The sequence below is a fragment of the Budorcas taxicolor genome, chromosome 19 (genome assembly GCF_023091745.1).
Source record: "Budorcas taxicolor isolate Tak-1 chromosome 19, Takin1.1, whole genome shotgun sequence".
Classification (NCBI taxonomy): domain Eukaryota; kingdom Metazoa; phylum Chordata; class Mammalia; order Artiodactyla; family Bovidae; genus Budorcas; species Budorcas taxicolor.
In genome coordinates, this window is record NC_068928.1 from 35,043,107 (window position 1) to 35,066,107 (window position 23,001).

The 23,001-nt window shown below is 56.7% G+C and overlaps 1 protein-coding gene across 3 annotated transcripts in view; it reads left to right on the plus strand.

Moving 5' to 3' along the window:
• Window positions 1-1,588: 1,588 nt before the first annotated feature.
• KCNJ12 (potassium inwardly rectifying channel subfamily J member 12) overlaps window positions 1,589-23,001 on the plus strand; it is a 41,095-nt gene continuing 19,682 nt past the window's right edge. The window contains exon 1 of one of the 3 annotated variants that reach the window (XM_052657155.1): window positions 1,589-1,635. The gene's annotated coding sequence lies outside the window, so the exon portion shown is untranslated. Of the gene's footprint in view, window positions 1,636-5,679; window positions 5,805-23,001 lie in introns of those variants that run through there. The other 2 variants (XM_052657154.1, XM_052657153.1) reach the window with 2 other exon arrangements.

The following is a 23,001-nucleotide window of genomic DNA, read 5'->3' on the forward strand; positions in this document are numbered from 1 at the left end:
CTGAGGGAGAATCAGGCTTGGAGAAGGACAGTGATGTGGTGTGGGCAGCTGGGAGGCTGTGGGTGCCTGGGGCAGGCGTGGGACCCAGCCTGGGAGGGCGGGGGCACCAGCGAGGCCGAGGGAGCCCCTACTGTGCTGGGAGAGCTGCGTCTTCTGTCTGCTCTTCCAGTGAAGCATCTGAGGGCCACCCAGGTGCTGGGCGCTATACCTGGGTCTCATTGCACCTGCTCCACAGCAGAGGACACAGAGGTATGGGAGGGGAGGGCAGGAGCCAAGTCTCCTCCCTCCCTCCACCCCAGCCCTGCCCCTGTTAAGAGCCCAGGCTGCGGGTGCTCCTTATATAGGCGCTTCCACCCAGGCTGATCCCTGAGATGGGACCTTAGGACACCAGGGAGCCTTGTCCACCCTGTCACTTTATTACAAGATAACTTGACTTAAAAAATGCTGAAGTGATAAATGCTTTCTGCACAAAATTAAAAAGAAAAAACAAACAAAAACGACCAGCCCTGAAACCCACCTGTTGTACTGTGCAAACCACTCTGGTTCCTCAGGGTGGAGGCTGAGCTCCTGCTGAGGGGTCTGGTGGGGGCTGCTGCAGGGGCAGGGACCCTCCAGGCTGGCCTGAGCCCAGAGAACTCAGGAAGCAGGGTGGACATTTTCCTCCACACGGAAGTGAGTGAGGGGAAAAGGCTCCAGACCTCCAGAAGTTTTGCTTTGCTGATGCAAATCTAACTGTAGCGTTCTAAACATAAATGGGATCACGTAATAGGCCCTGTTCTGCTTCTTGATCCTCCGGGGGCTGGTGAGGAAGTGGAGATGGTGGCTTGGCCAATTCACTCTCGTTGTCTGGCCTTACAGGTCTACCTTTATTTCGGAGTCAGGCCCAGTTCAGAAGAGAGGAGACGGAGGCAGACAGCTCCAGCCCCGCCCCCTTTTGAGGAGGGAGGGGTGGGGGGCTGGTCCTGGGGCAGAGGCTCCATAGGTGGGTGACGGCCCCTGTGGAGACTGCGATGGGCGCAGGCAGTGCCCACTGGGTGGATTATCCCAGCAGAGAGGCCTCCTTGGGGAAAGCAATTTTTAACTGTGAGAGCTGAAGCGACTTCCCTCCCCTCCTCTGTTGCCCTTTATTCCTGTTGGCCTGGGCCTGCAGGTCATAGCCCCTCCGGAGGAAGGGAGAAGGTCTTGGACCCCCACGGTTCTGCCAAGGAGGAGGAGAGAGGGGTTCGGGAAGTCTGGGGGTGGTGTGGAGGCCTTGCTGGACTGCTTATCCCCTCAGCAACCCCTTGACGCTAGGAGCAGAGCCCAGGGATTGCTCTAAAGGGGCTCCCACGGCCACGTCTGGAGTCAGTTTTTTGCACTTTCACCTCTGCATTCCTCTGGGAGGGGGTCCTCTCAGGTGGGCTGAGCCCACAGTGGGGCAAACGTGTCCCTAGCAGCCCCTGGGGACAGAGTTCATCACCCAGCTAATTTAAAGTCTTGGGGCTGGTTCTCATTGGTTGGCTTCAATCACATGTCCACCCCCAACCAATCACAGCAAAGCTCACAGCCAGGCGTGGGTCACTTGTATTCTGGGCTCACTGTGGTTCCAGCCATCCCTCCAGCAAGCAGGTGGCAGAGGGCACAGGGTTGGCCTGGGTAAGATTCTCAGGAGAGGGGCCCAAACAGTGGGAGGATGTGGACCACCGAGGCCTCCTAAGTGGCCCAGCCAGTACGGCACCTGCCCAGAGGACAGGAAACACTGGATGGAGTGGCCTTCACCCTGGTGCTGCCCCCTGACCTCCAGACAGCTGCAGCCGCGGGGCAGCATGGGGAGGAGGCTGAGTGCAGAGCCTGTGGGAGGGAGACGTCAGCCAGCCCGCTCCAGGCTGAGATCAATGCCTGCTTCCTGACCGGCTGGGCAGGACTCAGTGTCCTGTTTCCAGGGCTGCCCTCCGTTCCTGGAGTTCTGTTCTCATCAGATAGATGCTGAGGGTCAGCTCAGGGCCTGCAGGTGCCTGGGGACAGGGGAATGCATGGCCAGGAGCTCCCAGCTGTCTCTTTCTGGACCTCTCCCTGCAGTCAAGTCTCCACAGCACCCCTGACAGAGGACCTTAGCCTCAGCCTGCAGACCTGCCACATCCTCCCCAGGCAATCCCTTCCTACTGTTCTGGGGCTGTGGGCTGTGAGCAGGCTCTCCCTGCCCTCATACAGCTGACATACCTTGGAGGAGACCGACAGTAAACAAGATTCTGCAGAAAGTGGCCTGCTGGGAAGAAAGCAAAACAGGGGAAGGGAGGCTGTGGGCGGGCCTCGCCAAGAGGTGCCCTGAGGTGCCCCTGAAGGAAGAACAACCTGGGAGGAGGGCTCAGCAGCAGAACCAAGCTGGTGGCGTCTGAGGCCTGGATGGCCAGGCAGTGTGTCGGGAACAGGGAGGCTGAGGGTGCGGAGCACTGGGACTTTGGTTCTCTGTCCTGCCCTGGGTGGCTGTGAGCCCCTTGTATGTTTTGAGGGTTTCCTGCTGAGGAAGGAGAGACCTGGGCAGGTTCCTGGGAGGAGGCAGTTCCTGGGGCTGTGATACTGAGAGGAACCTTGGGAGCCTCAGGGCGGCAGCCTGCAGGACGAGGTACCAGTGAGGTACTGCCTGGTTTTCACATTCCAGTCACTGGTTAATTGACGCTGGTATTGTCATATTAAGATGCCAGTGTTACAGGAGCTGGCAGCTCTGAGCCTGCTGGCCACTCAGCCCAGTAAACCCCAGCGTGCGGGGTCCCCTCCTCACCCACCCCTGCTCCTTATGGCTCAGGAGGAGCCCCTAGTCTCTGGGCCTCACACTTCTCAAATAAAGGAGCAGCTCAATTGGGCCAAGGGGCTTTTTGCCCTTCTGGCTTGTCTGTGGCTCTGAGAGTGCCCGGCTCGGCAAATGTTTCTTCAACAGCTACTGTGTGCCTCACTCAAGGCTGGGAGGGCCTGGGCCCCACCCTGGAGTGGAAGAGAGTATTTCAGAGTAAGGTGTGCTGGGAAGGGCTGGCTGTAGCTAAAGGTCCTGCTCATCTCACTGGCTTCTCACACAGCTATGGGAGGGGGTTTGTTTTACAGAGAAGAAAGTGGGACCTGCCTCACAGGGCGAGCCGAAGTTCCCCTACCTGGCCCTGCTTGGTCCCCTCCACATCAGGAGGTGTGATGCCCCCCTCTGCTGTGGGCAGTGCCCCGGACGGGCCATGAGCTCTCTGCCCACAGGTAGACAGTGCTTGCATCTGAACATCGGAGTGCCTCCCCAGGGAAGCTGGTGACCTTTGTTGCCCAGCCAAGGGCCCATAGTGGCTGCTGGTGGGTGTGATTAGGTTAGGAATTGAGTTCCCACCTGGCAGGCAGGTCAGGAGGGAGTTGCAGAGCCTGAGGAGTCAGGCTTATACCTCTGCTGGATGACCTTGGGAAGATGCCGGCTTCTCTGGGAAATGCTTCTGATAAAGTTTCTGGGGGAGGCTGGGGCCCCGGGGTCCGGCTGACTAGCTCTGAGACTGTCCCTCTGGGTGGGGGCTCTGTACTTGGTGCTGAGGGTGCCCTTGTCCCAAGAACTGCTTGAGTTTGACACAGAGTTGATCCAAGGTATTCCTGTCTATTCCTCAGCTGAGACCGTTTGCTGGAACTGTCTCCCAGCTGAGAGGTGTCTTGACTCCTCTGGGGACCCTGGGTGTCTTGGGCCCCTTCCTCCTAGGGTGGTACTCTGTTCTCTGTCTTATGGGAACCTGGGCAGGGGAGGGTGGGGAACTGAGCTACTTCCCTCCTTGGTCACCATGAGGGAGAGCGAGGAAAAGTTTCCTGAGAGCCTTTGGTCCCCAGGGAGCAGGAGAAAACCAGGACACCAAGTGCCAGTGGGTGGGGGGAGGGGCTGTGGCTGGGATCTCCTGGGATGCCCCTTCTCTCCGCTGCAAGCTGTCAAGGCAAGGGCGCTCAGTCTGGGGGCAGATATACTTTTGAACTCATGAAACAGGGCCAGTGTCGTGGTAACAGTGGAGCGTGGTTGTGAGCCAGCGCTCGGTCAGCGTTCCGCCGTGAGCCTGCCGAGGGTGTTGGGTATGCTTGGTCCTCAGTCCTCACTGTAGCTGCACGACCCGGGCGAGGAGAGTGAGGCACAGGGAGGTGAGGGGATCTATCACCACCGCTGGGCAGAAGACCTGGTATGGCTCCAACTCTGGACAGCCTGGGGTGAGTTTTCTGGGTGGCCTTGGCCAGGCTGAACCGCCAGCTGCCTGGGGCTAGGAGCCTGGGGCTGGTGGGGCCTGTAGACCGCTCTGTCTGAGCCGCCAGCAATCTGGGCGGTGGCCAGAAAGCCATCCTCCTTGGTTAGAATCCTGCAGCCAGTCTCCCTGCTGTGCAGACACATAATTATATTTCACATTAAAGGGGGAGCTGGAGGCTGAGGGGCCGGAGAGCTCTTTGAGGCGGCTGCTCTGGGCACAGACCTGTCTCCTTGGCCCAAATCTGTGGCCCCTGAGCTGAGCAAGGGTTCAGACTGGTGATAAAATGGGGTCTCCCTTTTAGGCCAAGGTCCAGCAGGGCAGGTCTGTGTGCCTGGATGAAAGGCCTGGGCCCTGCCAATGGCTGAGAGATCTGAGGCCCAGACAATAGGCCCCAGGAGGCTTGAAGGGCAAGCCTGTGGGAACAGGCTGGGAAGAGGCAGAGGCAGGGGTGGCAAGAGAAGAGGGTCACATGGGGGTCAGGTCCTCCGAGAAAGAGGGCAGGGGGAGGAGCACAGAGAGAAAACAGGAGAGAGGAAGAGTCAAGCAGAGCACAAGATGAGGAGAGAAATTCTATTAAAGAGGGGGAAATATGTGTGTCTGAGTGTGCACGCCTGGTGTGCAACGGGCAAGGAGTCCATGGGAATGTGCAAGCTGAGATCTGTGCACAGGTGCCCTCCTGCAGCCACCAGCCTGCACGTGGAAGTAGGAGTGTTTATCGCACCTGTGCACCTGCAACCGTCATGTATGTCACAGCGTGCATTCTGCATGTGTGGATCCAGACGCCGGAGCTCGTGTACTTGGCTGTGTGTGCCTTCGCCATGCACCTGTGTGGGTCCCTGGGAGGACATGCCTCCGCCTGTGTGTGTGTGTATGTGTGTGCGCGCGCGTGTGCACGCTCGCGCGCGCGCTCCAGTGCGCAAGTGGCTGGTGGTGTGTCTGTGTGTGGAGGGGGGCCGGGGCCAGGGACGCCCGGTCAGGCCTGGGTCTCGTGGGCGGGGGCGGCGGCGGAGCGGCGCAGAGCGGGAGTGCTCTGGGCTGAGAGTTAGAGTTGTTGCCGAGCTGGGTTCTGCTGACAGCCGGGCGCCGAGCTGGGAGCGCGCCGAGCCTCAGTCTCCTGCCGCCTCCTCGCCCTCCATTCCACTCTCCCCGCCTTCTCCGGGCCTTGCCTCTGCCACCGCCTCCCGGGGAACCGTAGCTGAGGGCGAGCGGCCGAAGCGGGCGTGGAGGCGCGGGGCGCCTGGGCGTAGGGGAGCGCGCCGGGCCCAGCTTGGGATCAGATAGCAGCAGGCGGGGGAGGGGTTGGATCGGCCGCACGAGCCGCCGGACTGAGGGACGGAAGCCAACCGCGCCGACCGGAGTGTGCGCCCCGCAACCGGGGGCGCCGTCCAGGCGCGCGCCCCCGACCCGCGGCTGGACCGGGGCGATCGGCGGCCCAGACGGACGCGCCCCTCAGCATGGAGCGCCCCCGGGGGCTGCCCTGAGGCGGCGGCAGCGATGCAGGCAGCGCGGCGGCTGCCGGGGCCAGGAACAGCCGCCCGGAGCTCGGAGGACGCGGAGCGCGCAGTGCCCAGGGCACTGACCGAGGTAAGCGCCCGGGGGCTCGGCTCCAGCTCCCCGCAGGTCCCCTCCCGGGCCGACCGAGCAAGAGGGTGCCGCAGCAGGGCAGGTGGGACGGCGGGCTTGGTTCGTCCTCTCGTTTTCTGTTTTTTCCTTTTTTTCCCCCCTCTCTCCCCCTCCCTGATGAGCTATCGGAGGAAATGCTGACTGCAAGCTTTTCTCCCCTGCCATGTCTCCAGCCGCCGCCACCAAGGAACTTCGCTTCTTGCTAACCTTCGTCCTGGGGGCGCTCCGGGAAACTTTGAGGCGCCCACGGTCCCCTTCTGGACGACTTGCACGAAAAGATTCGGGAGGGAGCGTGGGAAGGCACTTTCGTGGGCAGCGTCAGTCTTACTCATGACCTTCTCCGGAGACCCCCTGACCGGGGTCGGGATGCGGAGGGGAGCGCGGACTACTGGAGGCCGGGAAAATGCCCCCAGGCCCAAGGGCTGCGGGTCCTTGGAGTCGGCTCTTTTTCCCATCTTCTGTGCTTTAATGGAGCAAAAACATTCTGGAAACGGTGTTCTCCGCTGGCGAGTGAGCTAGCCAGCGAGTCCAGGCGCACCTTTTTTTTTTTTTTCCCTTTGCTTTTAGAAACCGGCCTTGATCGCGGAGCGGGGGGCCTTGGCTGAGAAGCCCGACGGATTCAGGGCCGGGGTCCCCTCACCGTGCTGCGGTCTGCTCTGGACGTCCTGGGGAGCGGGGAGGGGCCCCGGAGAGAGCAGCTGGGTGCAGAGCTCCTGTGGGGCTTCAGATGGGATTCGAGGCCTGTTCTGACGAGTGTGCACATGTCATGTGAATATTTAAACACCTGTGTTCAGAAAGGGAGGGCACAGGAAAGTGTCTCTTTGGAGGTGGTCTCTAGTTCTGCCTCCCCACGGCCTGGATCTGCTAGGACCTGGCCACCCTGCTTCCCGGGCTGCTCATCCTCCCGGAGCACTGCACTGCCTGGGACCACTGCCTGCTTCTTCTCTGCTCTCCCGTGCCCAGGACGGGCCCTGGAATAAAGTGCTGGGGACCTCCTGTCCCCCATATCCATGTCCCGTCCCGCAGCCGGGGGTTTATCAGGCTCCGTTTCCTGGGAGCACAGAGGCGCCCACACGGCGCTGAAATCAGCAGCCGCCTCCTCGAAGGTGTGAACCCAGAAGGTGGTAGCCTCTGGCCTACCCCTCACCTGCCCCTAGGTGCAAAGGACAGCCAGGCCCTGGCTGCTGCCGGACTTGGACCCCAGCCTCCCCTTGTGCTAGTTTGCTCGTTTGCAGTGCCTCACCACAGGTCTCCGTCCCGCCGCCACCATGTGGCCAGGGAGGGCCAGGGAGGGGACAACCCATGGAGCGGGGGGTTTCTGGCCTTCCTGCGGCATGCTTCCTCCTCCGTTGTGAGAAGAGCACCCCCACCTCGTGCTGGATTCCCATCCCAGAGAAACTCCCCAGCAAAATCTGCCCCTCAGCTTTCAGGCAGCCCCTCCCTTCCAGGTAGGGGGCTGGGTTTTGGCAGCTCCAGAAAGGGGGCTTCCACCATGTGGGGCCAAGACCCCAAGGGAGAGCAGGGTGCAAGGGGGAGGGGTTTGCTTGAGCATCCTTGGGGACAAGAAGGGGGCACCAGTATGCTGGACAGCAGCGGAGGGCCCTCTTCTCTACTGATGTACTGCTAAGGGCATGCACTGGGCATTCTACAAATGCTGGGTGTTTACAAACACCTGTGTGTGTATATGTTTGTGTGCCCAGTCATGTCCAACTCTTAGTTACCCCATGGGCTGTAGCCTGCCAGGCTCCTCTGTCCATGGGATTCTCCAGGCAAGAATACTGGGATGGGTTGCCATTTCCTTCTCCAAGGGATCTTCCCAACCCAGGGATTAAACCTGGGTCTTCTGTACTGGCAGGTGGATTCTTTACCACTGTGATTGGGACACACCTGGCACATCTGAATTCCCAGTCCCGGACCTTACCTTGTGCCCCCGTCCAGGTGAGGGTAGAGCAGAGCCCCCTCCCTAGCCCTGAGTGGGATGGACCTTCCCTTGGTGAAAGGGGCAGATCCTGACTTTGTTGGTCTCTCCCTGGACCTCCTCCCATGCCCAACTGCCATGTCAGACCCCCACTGGGCTTCAGGTTGCTCAGGAGGGGACCCCCTGAGATATGTGCCTGGTGGAAGGATGTTCAGTGAACTGTGCTGTACTGGGAGGAAAAGGTGCCCAGGGAGGGGTAAGATCTTGCCCAGAGCCACACAGCTTGTCAGGAGCTTGAGCGTAAAACTCCACCTTGCTCTCCCTAGGCCAGAGGGCTGCCCTGTTGGGTTTCCTGTCCCTCCTCTCAAGACTGCCCAAAAGGGACAAGGTAACGCTGGTGGCCCTGAGGCAGTGAAGTAGTAGCAACAGCAGTGATAACAGTAGCAGCGGTCACAGCGAGGCACTGGGACCGGCTTGGCTGTGGGCAGATTCCTCTGGCCTGACGAGGCCTCAGGTGCCCTGGGCCATGGCTGGCAGCACCAAGCATGGCACCCGGAGCCTTGGCACAGTGTCTGGAGTGGAAGCAAATGCAGTGTCACTCCCAGAAACCTCTGTGGCCCTTGTCTGGCTCCAGGCAGGAGGCTGCTGGAGCCCCCTCAGGGCCCACCTGAATCCCACTCTTAGCCTGCTCCTCCCAGCTCCGGCTGGCTGTCCTTTGACTGGGTTCACCTTGTTCGCGTTGCTGGGCCCCTGCTGGGGCTTTTGCTGTGAGTGACACTGGGCACACCTGCCCCGCCCCTGGGGCTGCAGCTGGAGCCTTGCCACCGCTGACCTGGAGGAGGGGTTGGGGGAGGCAGCTTATGGACCGCAAGTGGGTGGAGGCTGGGCTGGCCACTTGGAAGGTGTGGTGGGTGTGGGCTTGGTCCACAGGATGGCTGCTCCAGAGGAATTTGGCCATGTGGTAGGGAGACAGCCAGGGGAAGGCCAGAGATGAAAGAGAGCCAGCCTGAAACTGGGCTGCGGGCAGGGCAGGAGGCTCAGAGGCTTCAGAGAAGCCGTGGGGGTGGGGATGGAGTTGGGGGTGGGGGTGAGGCCAGGCTCAGGCAGGCGGGTTTTCCAGAGGATCTGGGGCCGAGAGCAGAATTGGAGCCCTCACTGGGCACTGGCTGAGGGCCCAGCACTCTGCCAGCTGATTTAATTTCCTAATGGTCAGCCAGTGCAGAGGGTGGCAGTAGCTTTTGAGTCCCAGGGAGGCTCCCGGAGAGACTGGAATGTGGCTCCGACCCAGAGCCCACCTTCCTGCATCCCCCAGATACCCCGCCCAGACGCGTCTCTGCGCCAGGCTGACTGTGGCGGCTCCTGCACCCAGGGCTGCTCCCCTACAGGGCCTGGTGCCTGCCCGCCATCCCAGCTCCCAGGTTGCTGTGTCCTCAGGGCCTGGTTAAGGCCTCGCATGCAGTAGGAGCTCTGTAAATGTTCAGTGGGTCTGGGTCTGGGCTGCTTTCTCTGCCGCAGAGCCTCAGCAGAAGTGTGCTCCCGGGGTGGAGACTCTGGTGCTCTCTGCTGAGCTGTGGCCCCAGTGCAGTGTCTGGCATTCAGAAGGTGATTCATAAATGGGTGTTGAGTAAATGGAGACCCAGCCCTTGCCCTCAAGGATCTCCTTATTTCGGGAGAGACTTTGGGGCAGACAACTGGGGCAAATGCAGCCGGTGGTCTGACTGTGGCGAGTCACTTCTCCTCTTGGGCCTCAGTCTGTCATCTGTGAAGTGGGATCAAAGCACCAGGCGGGGAGGCTTCTGAGATGCCCAGGACGGGACAGTGAAATGTGAGCCTCTGTGTGTGCCTCTGGGGGTCCTAAACCAAATGGGGTGTGGAGTGGAGGGGCTCCGTGGCATAGGGCGTGGCCTGGTGCTGGGGCTTTTGCTGTGAGTGACACGGGCACAACTGCCCCTCCCCTGATACCTTCCTCCACTTGGACAGGTGGGGAAACTGAGGCCCAGCGACGGCAGGCAAGTCGCCTCCCCGCTCCACTGCCTCCGCTCACCCCACCTGTGTCCCGCTGCTCCGTCTTCCTGCCCAGCTGCTGCAGTGGCGGCTGCAAAGGCTGCATGAGGCTGTGGGGGCCCTGGGCCCCGAATTAGCCTTTAGTCAGGTAGCACCGCACGTGGCCCTCTTTGCGTGGCCCCTGGGGTCTGGGCTCTGGACCCTCCTCATCCCGGTCCACCGGGCACTGCAGACTGGTCCTCCTTGTGCCTTTGCTTCCTCTTTCCCTCAGGCCATCCTGCTGCCTCCCCTCTGTACCTCCAGCACGCAGGCCAGCTCCTGCCCCGACACTCCCCTGCAGATGTCCACTTGACTCTGCCCTCATCACCTTCAGGTCTTGCCTCTCGGGCCTCTGGGCAAAGCGGTCCCTCGTGTTTGTCTTGTTTCCTTTCAGTCTCCCTTGGAGTGTTAGTACCTTGAGTGCTCGTCTCCTGAGCTCACCTCTGGGACACAGCCTGGTCCCACCAGCTCACTGTGGCCATGGTCCCCAACTGTGGGGGTGTCCTGGGGGAGAGGACGGTGGGACATGCCCACTGTAGGAGTGGGGAGCCTGTGGCCTGAGAGGGACAGCCCCAGCTGGAGGTGGCAGGTCTCTCTAGGAGCAGAGTTGGGGGCAGCAGTTGAGACCCTCTGCCCCTAAAGCCTCCTCACAGCATCTTGGAGGCATCCCTTGGAGAGCTGGCCTGGGTGGGTGAGTGGGGGGAACGTGGAGATAGCGAGGTACTGAGCTCTGTGTGTGTGTTTGAACAGCCGATGGCCAAGGTCAGGGAGGGGCTGTGTGCCCCCGCTCCCCGCCCACCTCCTCTCCTTCCAGCTGCAACCCAAGCCCCCTGAGTTGGCCGCTCCAGCCTGCAATTCCCCAGCACTTAAAGCAAAAATAAATCTCTGCCAGCAGCTGGCATTCTGGGTGGTAGCAGTCACACCACCCCCTGCCCCGACCCTGTGCCTCTGGGCTCTTGGTTCCAGGCCAAGCTGGGCCAGGGGTGCCAAGGGGAGCTGGCTTCATCTGGCCTCTTTCCAGAACCAGAGGTGCCTCTCTGGGTCACTGTCACTGGGAGGGCAGAGGAGGATGGATGCTGGTGACTTCTGCAGGAGCTGGGATCTGGGGGCAGGTGGGGGCTGAGAGGTGGGGCTTCCCAGGGGCCTGGCCATGATCTTGTGGAGGCAGGGTGTGGGCAGGGCCCTGGAGCCCCTCTCACATGACACCCTCGGGATGGGCCCCTGGATCTTGCTATCCTTGCTGGGCTCTCTTTCTGTTCTCAAAGAGCCCTGGAGGTCTCCGATGGGTGAGTTTTAGTGACACAGGCCTCGAGGAGCTCAGAATTCAGCATTATTCATTCTTCTGACAGTTAAGTCTCCAGCAAGCATCATTGCTATGCCCTATGCCTGGGGCTGGGGCCTGGGAACTGATGTCTCGGTTGGGGGGGATAATGAAACAAGTGAACAGACACTTAAGGAAGCGTAGACTTTGTCATATTCTTCTGCTAATTATCACAGCTTTTTATGACAAGAGTGTTACATGCTCATAGTAAAGCATCAGACAATTTTAAGGATAGAAATGAATTTCTTTTTCTCAAACTTTGTCTTCCCCTCACCCCTACCACGAAGCTACATGCACTTGAGGTGACTGTCATTAGAGAACTTTCTGGGTTGTCCGAGTGCTTCACCAGTACATGTCGGCAGCGCCCTGTGTCTCTCTCCCCATTCCCATTTCCATGTTTCTCATCTTCCCTCCCTGCTGTCCATGCTGGTGCCCCAGGCCCCCTCCCCTGGGGCTTCATCCTATCTCCTTTGATGGTGTTGGCTTGAGGGCTGTCAGAGCCTTGGAACCATGGAATCTTAGCTGTGGAATCTAGGAATGCACAGCCACCCAAGTTCCCAGGCAGTGGGCTCTGAGTTGTGGTTGTGGCCTCTTTGGGACAGAGAACCTGGAATTTCAGAACTGGTGTATGTTGGCCCTGGGAGGTGTATTGGATCTTTGCTGGGGTGCCTCCTTCCTCAGCCTCCTCGGGCAGCAGTTGGAGAATCCAGATCTGGCTCCACCCTCAGAAATCCTGGTTCCAGGGGCCCAGGGTGGAGCCCTGGCTTAGCACCCATGGGTAGGTCACCCTGCTGCAGTCAGACCTGGGCTGTCCATACCTTCAGGGACCGTGTGGCCCAGCATGGACAAATGCGAGGCTGAGGCCAGTGTGGTGCCTGACCCTGAAGGGGAAGCGCTGGCCAGGTTGCTCCTCTGAAGCCCTGGGGGTGGTGGGGGCCGGGGAAGCAGGCCTCTGCTGGGGACGGTCACCCTCAGTCCGCTGCTGAGTTCCTGCTGGGTGCCACCATCACTCCTGTTACCTGGTTTGGAAGAATCAGGACGGTCCCCGCCTGGCCCCACTGAGGGGCCCTGGAAAGGGTCTGCGAGGCTGAGTTGAGAGGACTGCTGGGGTGCTCACCCCGAGCCTCAGCAGTCCTTCTTGTGAAGTGGATGTGAGCATCACACCTCTGTCTGGGAATCTGTTTTCTTATCCCCCTTCCGCTCCAGCTCTGCGGCCAGGGCAGCCAGGGCAGCCTCCTTGCTCCCTGCCCCCAGCCTCTCTGCCATGCAGGCCGGAGGCTAACTGTGCCCATCACCTTGGCCCGCTGTGCCTCAAGCTGTCAGCAGCACCTGCCTGGCCAGGGTGGCCAAGTCCCCCCCCCCGCAACCCCCACCCCGGCTCCAGGAGCCTTCAGGACCATTGGAGGGGATGCCTTCAAAAGTCCTTGGGGGCAGCCACAGAATGGCCTGTCCCTTCCCTGGGGGCTTCATAGCAGAGGAGACCCCAGCCACCCTCTTTCTTTCCTCTGCTGGCCCTGCCAGCTATAGCCTCAGGGCACTTGTGGGCTTTGTCCCAATCCTGCGGCAGATGCCCTGACCCTGAGGCTACAGAGCGAGGTGGCCAAGCTCTGGGTCCTGTCCTGACCCAGCTGCCCTCCTGGTGGGCCTCAGATCAGACACTGGTGGAGGGGGTGGTGGGGGAGCAGCACCCCTGGGAGCTGTGACTTGAGCCTGTGGCCTCAGGCTGCTCATCTGGGAACTGGGAACATGAGGGCAAGTGGTTGAACAAATGTGCACAGCTGACATGTCTGCACTGCCCTGCGTGGGGCTGCCGTCCTGTGGACGTCAGTCAGCTAGGTCCCAAGGGGAAAATGGAAGTGGGATGGTGGGCAGCAGGTGGAGTCTGTACTACTTTCTTCCATAACAAGTCAAAACAGACTGGGGGGCTTAAAACAGAGCAGGCTATTGTCTCTCAGTTGCAGGGCCAGAGTCTGAATTCAAGACTTTGGCAGAGTCGCTTCCTCCTTGAGGCCTCCTGGGGTTCCTTGGCTGGCAGACATGTCCCTGCCATGTGTCTTCACATGGCCTTCTGCTCCCTGAGTCTTCTCTCCTCTCTAGAGGACACTTGTCCCTGGATTTAGGGCCATTTTCCCCTGATGACTCAGTGGTAAAGAACCTGCCTATCGATGCAGGAGACCTAAGAGGCATGGGTTTGATCCCTAGGTTGGGAAGATCCCCTGGAGGAGGGCATGGCTACCCACTCCAGTATTCCTGCATGGAGAATCCTGTGGACAGAGGAGCTTGGCGAGCTACAGTCCATGGGGTCACACAAAGTTGGACATCGCTGAAGTGACTTAGCGTGTATGATCCAGGATGATCTCATCTCCAGATCCCTTGCTTAATTATACCTGAAAAGACTCTTTACCTAAAGGAACTCACATTCACAGGTACTGGGTGAACACGTAGTTTGGGAGAGCCATCACTCAACCTGGGTATGCTGCCCTGCATCCTGATTTTTTTTCTCCTTTAAAAAAAATATGTAGTTTTTAGCAATGTATCTTGGAGAGAGAAGCATACTCAGTATGCTTGGTTTGTGCTACTTACCAGCTGTGTGTCCTTGGGCAGACTTCTTGACTGTTCTGTGTCTCTATTTGCTCATCTGCAAGTGGAGGTATTGATGGTCCTCCCCCTCATCAGACTGCTGGGAACTCTAAGAGGAAGTGGACAGGAGAGGTATAGTAGATGGCACCTTTGATCAGTACGTCCATGAGCAGAATGGTTTTACAGTCGCCTGCATTGCGTGCATTGGGCTGGATTTCTGGTTTGTGAGCAGCCTCATCACCCCACATAACGCTGCTGTGATCACCCGGGTCCTGAGGTCCTGTGCCAGGACCATGCAAGCAAGAAGTCTGCATGTAGCCCTGCTGGGTCAGAGGGCCTGTTCCTTGGCAACTTTTAGAGCCACTAGCGATGTGCCCTCCAGGGTGGTGGCTGCCCTGCCCCTCGGAGAAAGGATGAGACTGTCCTTGTCAGTGCCTCCATGGGCACCTTTCTTGTTTTAGAGCCAGAGGAGCTTTTCTTCCTGTTGAAATACCTTCCTGTGGTTCCCTTCCTGGCTGCTGCTAGCTCCTGCTGAGCGATTGTTTCCTTAACCTTTGTCCTTCCCCAGGTTGAGGTCTTTCTCGGTGCCCCTGCCACATGTGGCACCCTTTCTCATCCTGGTGGGTCCTCATGGTTAGACCCAAGGATGGCGACCAGCTGCCCGATTTCCAGATACCGACACTGAGGCTCAGAGAGCTCATGTAGCAGCCCAGCCTCTCGCTTCTAATAGTTCGTCTGTACCTGGAGCCTGCAGGGCCTCCCCAGGTGTCTTGGTTTCCCTGCAAGCCTGCTGTCACTGGAGGGAGAAAGTTGGGTTTCAGTTTTCCTGTGCCCCCGTCCTGGCTGCATCCCTAGGCTGCCAGGCAGAGTCCCTTTGGAGATGGCTGATGTGCTGTTGAGCCGCTGGGATCTGCTGGCCTGAGGTTGCTGCCCCGGGAGCTTGGGTGTCCTCAGCCCCCTCCCTTGGCTCCTGGTGACCATGAGGATATTTTGGATGCTTCAGCAAAATGCCTGCCTTGGCAGTGACTTCAGCAACCCATGGTGTCACTGGGTGCCTTTATTTCTCAGGAAGTGCTCTGATGTTTCACTGAGACTCGGCACCCAAAGATGATAATGAAGATGACTGTTTACTGTGTGTTCTGGTTCCAGGCACTGCGCACAGTGCTCTCCTGAACTTTGTCTCATTTAATTCTCAAATGTACTGGCTGGGAGAGGGGCAGGGATTGAGAGATGAGGCACCAAGGGAGGCAGGCGGCCAGGTGGAGAAGCGCCGAGGCTGGAGGCCCCAGGACCTTCCAAAGACATGCGGTCCTGTAGGAAGGCCATGGGTCCTGCTGGGTTCTCCCCTGAGGGAAGGCTGAGACCTGGGCTGAGGATCCAGGTGCAGTGTTGGGCATGAGCCAGTTTGGCCTAGATTTAAGTAGGGCTGCCCCTTGCCCTGTCTGTGGCTCCAGGCAAGCAGCTTCACCCTTCTGAGCCTCACTATTCTGAGAAACAGGGCCAAGTCTGCCCTTTCAAACGTGATTCTGTGTGCCAGGTTTTAGGAGTATTTCAGAAGCCTAGATGGTGAAGGGTTCTTAGCGGCCTGTCCATTTTGCCAGTGGGAAAACTGAGGCTCAAGAGGAGGAGGGGCTGAATGACCTTCCCCCCTCCATCCTCTGAGACCTCAGCCACAGGACTTGGGGCTGGTCCAATCTCCCTCATCTTTACTTCCACAAAACTAGGATAGGAAGACAGGTCATTGTTTGAGCAACTGCTCTGTGCTGAGAGGCTCATGCAAGGGAAAGATTTAGGCCAGGGCTCTGCTAAAGCTATCAGGGTAAGGATCAGGCCTCCTTTATCCTTTCCTTAGGCAGAGGTGAGGCTCCCATCTCTCCATCAGCCCCTTGTCCCAGGAGCCCCGACCCCTCCCAGGGCTGAGTTCTGTGCTTCTGCGTAGGTGGGCGCATTGGACTTTCCACAGACCTTCCTGGGAGTGCTGCTGAGAGGCTAGGATGCGAGAGCCCGGCAGAGCTGCTTGGGGTGGAGCAGCGCTGCCCATCGACCCATCCCCCATCCACTTCACTTTGGATCAAAGTTAAATGAATTCACGTGGCCTGAGTAGAAGTCCTCAGCAAGGACTGGGGCTGGTGGAGCAAAGAAGGTACCTCAGGGGAGGGGTGTCTGGCCCTGGCCCCACAGAAGGCTGTGGTGGCGCCCGTGCCTCCCAGGGTGAGTGTGCAGCCAGTGGAACTTAGAGGGCCCTTCAGAACCATCCCTGGTGCCCTGGTCCCCTGCCGCCTGCTTCCTGAGCCCACCCTGTCCCTCCTGGACATGCAGGAGATGAGATTTAAAGGGCATGACCCTCTGCTGCTCTGGTGCTGCATGGACCCCTCTCTTGCTCTGGTCCCAGACCCACCTCCTCCCTCTCCATCCAGAAGCTGCTATCTTGGTCCTGGGGCCCTGCCTCCCCTCTAGGCTCCTGGACTCTCAGCCAACAGTGTGGCCGCCCCATTACTGAGAAAATTGAAGAGGAGCCTTCCACTTGCTCCCACTGCAGCTCCCACCTCCCGCCACCTGCACCCCTTCACCACACCTGCATCCCTTCCCTGTGACTTCCCACCTCCTGCCACCTGCATCCCTTTATCCTGCCTTCATCCCTTTCCTGTGACTGGATTGTTGTGCTCCACGTCCACTCGGCGTCTCCACTCTCACCCACCCAAGGCCAGCGCTGTGGTTTCTCCCTCTTCCTGCTAGAGCCTTTTCTACATGCTGCACCCGTTCCTTCCAGAGGTGACCACTGAGGGCCTGCCGTGGGCTGATGCTTCCTCCAAGCACCAGGACATACCAGGGGAGGAAACAAAGCCCGGCCAACATCTGTTTATAATACAAATCCTCAGTGAACTAGGAATCGAGGGAAACTTCCTCAACTTGCTAAAGGCACCTACAGGAATCTAGAGCTGACGTCCTACGATGAATGAGATCCTAGTGGGAACGATGAGAAACTTCCCACTAGGATCAGGAACAAGGCAAGGAAGTTGTCTCTCATGACTGCTTTTCAACATCTTACTGGAAATCCTGGCTAAGCAGATAAGAAAAGGAAATAAAAGATATACAGACTGGGGAGGAAGACATAAAACTGTCTCTACCCACAAATGACATAATCATCTGTGTAGAAAATCTGAAGAAATTGACACAAAGGCTCCAGAAAGTATTTCCGTGCTCTGTGCTAAGTTGCTTCAGTCGTGTCCGACTTTTTGCGACCGATCCCATGGACTGTAGCCCACCAGGCTTCTCTGTTCATGTGATTCTCCAGGCAAGAGTACTGGAGTGGGTTGCCATTTCCTTCTCCAGGGGATCTTCCCAACCCAGGGATCGAACCCTGTCTCCTGCATCTCCTCCACTGACAGACAGGTTCTTTACCACCCAGCCACCAGGGAAGCCTGTGGAACTGTTTAGATTGGTGCAAATGTAATTGCAGTTTCAGATGTGAATTTTAAATCATTATGACTAGGTTCAAACACATCTCGATTACTCAAAATAGGAACCATTACAATGAATACATTTTTGCCAACGAGAAATAAGGAAATCAGTGTGTTTATTCCTGTAGCGTAAAAACCCATGCTTTGGGATTATATGAACTCTTGGAAAGCATTTTCTGCCTCCTGCTGGTTGTGGAAGTGTTTTCCCTGTAAAAAGCTTTCGAGAAGCTTTAAGAAGTGGTAGTTGGTTGGCGAGAGGTCAGGTGAATATGGCGGATGAGGCAACACTTCATAATCAGAGTTGTTTAACTTTTGAAGTGCTGGTTGTGTGACATTCAGGCTAGTGTTGTCATGGAGAAGAATTGGGCCCATTCAGTTGACCAGTACAGCTGCAGGCATTGCAGTTTGGGGTGCATCTCATCAATTTGCTGAGTGTACTTCTCAGATTTAATGGTTTCACCAGGATTCAGAATGCTGTAGTGGATCAGATGGGCAGCAGACCACCAAACAGTGACCGTGACCTTCTTTTGGTGCAAATTTGGCTTTGGGAAGTGCTTTAGAGCTTCTTATCGGTCCAGCCACTGAGCTGGTCATCACCAGTTGTCATGTAAAATCCGCTTTTTGTCACATGTCACAATAATCTGATAGAGAAATGGTTTGTTGTTGTTGCATAGAATAAGAGAAGATGACACTTCAAAACGATTTTTTTGGTTTGGGTCAGCTCATGAGACACCCACTTATTGAGCTTTTCATCTTTCCAATATGCTTCAGATGCTGAATGACTGTTAATGGTCGACACTAAGTTCTCTGGCAACTTCTCATGCAGTTGTGAGAGAATCAGCTTTGATGATCGCTTTCAGTTGGCTGTTGTCAACTTGCGATGGCGGGCCACTATGCTCATCTTCAAGGCTCCCACCTCCTTTGCAGAACTTCTTGAGCCATCCCTGCACTGTACCTTTGCTAGCAGCTCCTGGGCCAAATGCACTGTTGATGTTGCTAGTTGTCTCCACTGCCTTATGACCCATTTTGAACTCAAATAAGAAAATTGTTTGAATTTTCTTTTTGTCTAACATCATTTCCATAGTCTAAACTACATATAAAATAAATAGCAAGTAGTAAGTCATTAGAAAAAAAATAAATCAAAATCTGTGCATTAAAATGATGTATAACCTAACCACATTTATTTAAGAATGTATTCCAACATAAGATGGCGAAGGTTAACACTGCAAAACTGCAATTACTTTTGCACCAACCTAATACTAAGCAGTTAAAGCCAGGTTGCAGGATACAAGGTTAATGTGCAAAGGTCAATCACTTTCATGTACACTAGCAGTGACCAAGTGAAACCTAAACTAAAATCGCAACACCCTTTGCGTTAGCACCCCCACAACGAAACTGTGCTGTGCTCAGCTGCTCAGTCGTGTCTGCCAGGCTTCTCTGTCGACAGGGATTCTCCAGGCAAGAATACTGGAGTGGGTAGCCATGCCCTCCTCCAGGGGATCTTCCTGACCCAGGATCAAACCTGGGTCTCCTGCATTGCGGGCAGCTTTTTCACCTTCGGAACCGCCAGGGAAGCCCATGAATACTGGAGTGGGTAACCTATCCCCTCTCCGGGGGATCTTCCTGACCCAGGAATAAAACTCGGGTCTTCTTCATTGCAGGTGGATTTTTTACCACCTGAGCTACCAGGGAAGCCCTCAAAGAAACTACCTAGATATAAATCCAACAAGACTCTGATGAATGAAATCAAAGAAAAGCTAAATAAATGGAGAGATATTCCATGTACATGGATAGGAAGACTCACTATTGTTAGATGTCACTTATTCCCAGCTTGATCTATTGATTCAATGTATCCCTATCAAAATCCCAGGAAGTTATTTAGTAGATATCGGCAAACTAATTCCAAAGTTTATTAGAGAAGTGAAGGACCCAGAACAGCCAGCTATTGAAGGGGAAGAACAAAGTTGTAGGACTGATGCTAACTGACTTAAAGACTTACTATAAAGCTACAGTAATCAAGACAGTGTGGGATTGGCAAAGGAACAGACAGATAGATCAATGGAGCAAAATAGAGAGCCCAGAAATAGACACACGCAAACATAGCCAACAGATCATTGACAGTGGGGCGAAGGCAGTACAGTGGAGCAAGGATAGTCTCTCAACTAACAGTGCTGGAGCCACTGGATGTCCGCATGCAAAGAACTTAATCTGGACACAGACCACATTACCCTTCACCAGCTGGGTCATAAATGTAAATGTAAGGCACAAAGCTATGAAACGCCTAGAAGACAGTGTAGGAGAAAACTAAGATGACCTTGGGTATAGTTAACGGCTTTTTAGATGCAATATCAAAGGCATGATCCATGAAAGAAATAATTGACAAGCTGGATGGACTTCATTAAAATTCAATGCTCTGGGAAAGATGATGTCAATAGAATGAGATGGCAAGCTTCAGACAGGGAGAAGATATTTGCAAAAGACACATCTGATCAAGGGCTGTTATCCAAAATAAAGCAAAAACTCTTTAACACTCAGCAATAGAGAACAAATGACAGACGATAGGAAACAAATGGACCAGAGACCTGAACAGATACCTCAGCAAAAGAAGACATAAAGATGGCAAGTAAACATATGAAAAGATGCTCTATGTCACTTATCTGCAGGGAAGGGTAAGTTAAAACAACAGTGAGACACCGCTCCATACCTTTAGAAGGGCTGGCGAGGAGGTGGAGCAACAGGAACTCTCATCACTGCTGATGGCATACAAATGGTACAGTCACTTTGGAAGACAGTTTGGCTGTTTCTTATAAAACTCAACATACTTTACTGTATGACCCAACAGTGATATCCCTTGGTATTTACCCAAGGAAGCTGAAAACTTACATCCACACAAAACCCTGCATGCAGATGTTTCTAGCAGCCTTATTGGTTATTGCTAAAACCTGGAAGCAACCAAGATGTCCTTCAGCAGGTGATGGATAAATAAACTGTGGTCCACCCTGACAGTGCAGTATCCTTTAGCACTAAAAAGAAACCAGCTTTGAAGCCATGAAAAGATATGGAAGAACCCAAATGCATACTTAGCCGTACACATGAAAGAAGTGAAAGAAGCCAGTCCTGAAGGGCTGCATGCTGTGCCATGTGATTCCACCTACCAAATGTTCTGGAAAAGGCAGGCCTATGGAAACAACAGGCAGGTCGGTGGTTGCCAGCTGGAGAAGGGGACATGGATAGGCAGAGCACGGAGCTTTTAGGGTGGCGAACTGTTCTGTGTGATACTGTCATGGCAGATACAAGTCTTGGTCCATTTGTCCAAACCCACAGGCCGTACAGCACCACGAGTGAGTCCTGATGTGACCTGTGGACTCTGGGTGATGCTGACGGGCCCAGGCAGGGCCATGGGTCGTAGCGAAGGTCCTGCTCTATTGCGGAATATTGATGACGGGGAGGCTGTGCATGTGCGGGGTCAGGGTAAATGGAACTCTCTATTCCCTCCCCTCAATTTTGTTGTAAACCTAAAACTGCTCTAAGAAACACTCTTGAGGAAAAAGAGAATCCCGGCCCTCACATGTCCATGGGTGACTGGGTTAATGACCAGAGAACCTGTGAGAGGGCAGGGTCGTCTGAGCAGAGATCCATGTGGACTTGGGGAGGAACCAAGAGGGGGCCTGAGGGGAGAGGCTGGGGTGGACGCCTCTCACCGGGTCAGGAGTGTCAGGCTGCGACTGGGCTCATGTCTCTTTCGTGTGTGCCCTCATATTTGGTGTGTGCCCTCACAGGAGTGGATCGCGGTGAACTGAGGAGCCCCTGAGCCCCGTGGCGCTGGGAGTGCGCTAGAGTCACGACACCCACTCCAGACCCAAGTGGAGCCATGAGGGTTCCACAGGCCTGGCATACAGTAGGCACTCAGCGTGTGCTTGCTTAAGGGGCACAGTTGTGGATGTGTGTGAGCCCTGCAGTGCCCAGTGCCCCAGGCGTGGGCTCCCCAGGGAAGGGTGGGCCCGCCTGCTGCAAGGAGGGCAGAAAGGCAGGCAGGGGACAGGAGCCCCTCCTGTGGCACCCCTCAAAGGCTGCAGCTGCTCCAGTGGGAGGCAGGGGCCCAGCTGGCCCCCCACCCCCTAATCAGCCTGTCAGCACTGAGGAGCTGGCAGGAGCTCCCATCAGCACTATGCTGGTGGCTGGATCTGGAGGGAGTCCAAGCCACCTGGCTCCCCTTGGCCTGGGGTGTGGGTGCTGTGGGAGTGCAGGGTCTCACGGACCCCCACCCTCCTTTCTGTGTCCCCCTTCCTACAACACAGCATCCTTAGGGGGTAGAGCCCAAGCAACTGGGTTCAGAGGGTAGGCTTGGGACCAGTCTTGTAGACAGGGTCAGGCTGTGTGAATGGCAAACAGTGTGGACGGCCAGTGAGCAGGAGGGGTGCTTGGCTGTGTGTTCCGTGGCTGCACAGGCCTTGACTGTGTGGAGGGCATGTGTCTGAACATGTAAGCAGGAGTGAGGGGTTTGTGCACTGTGACAGTGACACGGATGCAGCCAGTGGTGCAGGTGGGGGAGCCGTGCCACTGCGTGTGCGCAGCACCTGAGGCTTTGGGCCCCCTGCCCTGAGTGTTGCGCTCAGACCCTCAGTAACTTCTAGGTCCCAGTGCCTTCTGCTGTCCCCGGCCTGCACTCTGTCCCAGCACCTCCCCAGTTCATGGGTTTTCTGACCCCGTCTCCTCTCCACCCCTCTCCCCAGCTGCAGGGAGGGCGGGCTCCTGGGTCTCGGGAAAGCATGCTCCTGGAAAGCTCCTGCTGCCTTGGGCTTTCTAGGTGTTGACGCATGGCTTCCCTGAGGCGACCTCAGGAGGTGCCAGTGCTCTTCTTAGCCCATTTACAGAGGACGGCATGAGGCTCAGAGGGGTTGGGGACTTTCTGGGGCCTGAGGTGCCCCTCTGAGCCTCTGTCTAAGGTCTGGCTGTGGCTGACAGAGTAGCCTTCAGAAGCCCGACTTCAGGGCCCCAAATGGTCTGTCCCCACATCCCTGGCTATTTTCAGGGCCGGCCTGCTCACCTCACCCCCATGCTGCCCTTGCTCATGGGCACAGAGTCTCTGCAACTCCCTGCCTTTGTGCCAGGCCTGCCGCCTCCTCTTCTTTGCTTATGGGGCCATCACTGTCTGCTGGCTGTTAACCTGGTGTCAGGACCTTTAATGCCCCTCTGGGGGCCTGAGACCCCTGAACCGGTGACCTGTCAATAGGAGGTGGAGGCCTGAGTGGCAGGAGGCTGGTGGACCCTGGACAGTTAGGACCCCCTGCCCTTCCTTCCACACCTGATGGCTGAGTGCCCTCTGCCGGGTGCTGGGCTTATACCTACAATCCATTATACAGAGCAGGCCACAGAGACCCGAGTGCAGCCTCCAGGTGCCTCCTGCTCCACATTCCAGCCTCCACGTCTCCACTGAGGGCCTACTTTGGGGCTAGAATGTGGCTTCCCTAAGCTCGGGGCTGGGAGTGCCACCAGGGCTCAAGGGGGTTATTGCCATTGCTGGTCACAGCCCACATGGTCTTCAGCGTTCAGAGGCCACCTTTCTGTGCCTCAGTTTCTTCTGATGTCAAAGCAAGACTCTTGGGAGGCTTAAGGGAGAGCATCGAGATAAAGCCCTGGTGGGCGTGCACACTCATTTCTGGTTCTGCACACAGACATCAGCCCTTGCTCCTGCCCGGCATTGTGCTGGGGGACTCCAGTGATGAATCAGATCCAGAAGCTCGGGACACCTAGTGTGGCCAGGGTTTGTGTGACACAAAGAAACCCAGGCTGCCAGTGGGAGCTGCTGGGGTTCCGCATTGCCAGAGGCAAACC